We start from the raw sequence: 2,077 nt of genomic DNA on the forward strand, positions 1-2,077 counted from the left end.
TATGAGCACAAACAAACAGTCCCTGAAAATAGGATCAAGACACACACACGGTGACCTATATCAATGGTGTTGTTGGCTAGCCTAATCTTGGGGTCATCCGATTTAACTGTATTCTAAAACCGTGTGGGCTAGTGAAGGGGTAACCAGTCATCTAGTGTCCAAATGGCCAAACTGCATTTGAGCCTAATATTCTGGACTGGAGTAAATAAATATATAGGCTCTCCCTTTGAGGATTCCATGAAGCATAGCTTAGGGTGCAGAATAGAGAATAGGGTTGCAAAGGGGCGGGACGTTTCAGGAAAATTTCCACGGGAATTTTGGCTGGGGAATTTTGAGAAAAAATAAAACAACTTATTTTTGCAAAAGCATATAATAGGGAACTTAAATGTAGTTGAGAACAAGACTATGCACGCTTAGCTCAGCTGGACCCTGAATGCAGCTGGTTGGGAACATTGTCTGCCAGAAACGTAAACGTAAACATAAAACGTTCTGTTGTTTTTGAACGTCTTTGTCATCAGTGTTGCGTCTGAACGTTTCAGCCCTATGCCTGGCAAGTATGAGAGCATCGAATTGCTTAGAAGCGAACAGCGGAATTAGAATTTCAATTACATTATTCATTTCAAGTATTGAGGGATTTCAATTATAGCTCGCAACATATTAAAATACATTTTTGGAGCTGTGAACTTAGTTAAAATGAATTATGAACTATGAACTAGTTCATGTAGAAAGTGAACTTTCCCAATACTGTTTGTCATTACCTAGCGTATTGATCACTTAGTAAACTGAAGCCATGTTCATTTTAATATTTTTTGTTGTTCGATGAAAGAATAAAGTTCTACTCACAAAATGTCAGATATGTCATTTTTAAAAGTTGTATTATAAATGTTTGCATGCATGTCTGCTTATGACAAGGTAAATACAGTTAAATTACCCCAAAATGTCCTGTTAATTCCCGTATGTTCCCAGAATATTCCGGGAATTTTGCAACCCTAGTCCAGAAACATGAGAGACCATCTAAAACTGAAAATGTCTGAGTGTCTGAGTGGAAACCCTTCCACATGTCCAGTATGCCTCCTGTACCCTATAGAGGCCAGGCTGGCAAGGCCACCACGCAACAGACCGGGGCTGGCTGGAAGGAGCTTTACAAGGACCATTGTCTCCAAGGAGAGAATATTAATCATAGGCTGTTGCTCCTAGTTACCATCCCAAGGCTGCCTCTTTTGTTTTCTTAAACATCCGCTAATTTCCCCCCCCCCCTCCCCCAAACCAGAAGGTCTGCTTTTGTCTTGGCCATTGGGTGTGTGCTCCGCTATGCAGTAACTAAACTGAACAATTCTGAGCAGTGGGCACAAAGACATTGATTATTTTTTTACTTTAGAGATGGGGTAAAAACATGGCGCTATCGTGAACTTACAGAAACAGATAATTAGGTCGACTAACTAGTTTACAACTGAAATCCACACCTGCGTTGGTAGGAAATCTATAGCCTAATTTTTTTTTTTTTTTTAAATGAATGCTGGACGTAGCCTTTGTTGAACAAAACGAAACACATCTCATGTCTATTTTTTGCCACATAGGACATGGGCCAATCCAGTATCCCCAGTGAACTGGTGCTGTGACCTGGGTCCTGGGTGGAGACAGGATGGGGCCTGTCACTCTCCCTCTGTGGAGCCTACAATACCCAGCTTAAGGCTTTGTCCAACACACCGCTGCTCTCGACAAGCGAAGAAAATCACTCAAGGTTTTCTCTAAGGTGGACTTTTATACGGAGTAATCCTCTCTCCTCCCTCTCTTTCATTGGCCTTGCCTCTCCTCATCAGTCGGGCGCACTGTAGGACCGAGTGTAGGAGGAGAGAAAGTGGGGGGAGGAGGGGGGGAGAAAAATAAAAAGCCCGAACCACATGAGCCTCCCTCAAAGATACCTCCGGTAAAAGTCTCTCTTAAAATCCTTGAATACTTTACTATTTCTCAAAAGAGCACAATCTTACCCCCCCCCTACCCCATTTCACTCTTCTCTTTACCCGTCTTCTCTCTTCGCTCTATCTGGGGACACCTGCTCGCTGCAGGTAGCCCGTGC

This window comes from Hypomesus transpacificus, chromosome 12 (genome assembly GCF_021917145.1).
Source record: "Hypomesus transpacificus isolate Combined female chromosome 12, fHypTra1, whole genome shotgun sequence".
Classification (NCBI taxonomy): Eukaryota; Metazoa; Chordata; class Actinopteri; order Osmeriformes; family Osmeridae; genus Hypomesus; species Hypomesus transpacificus.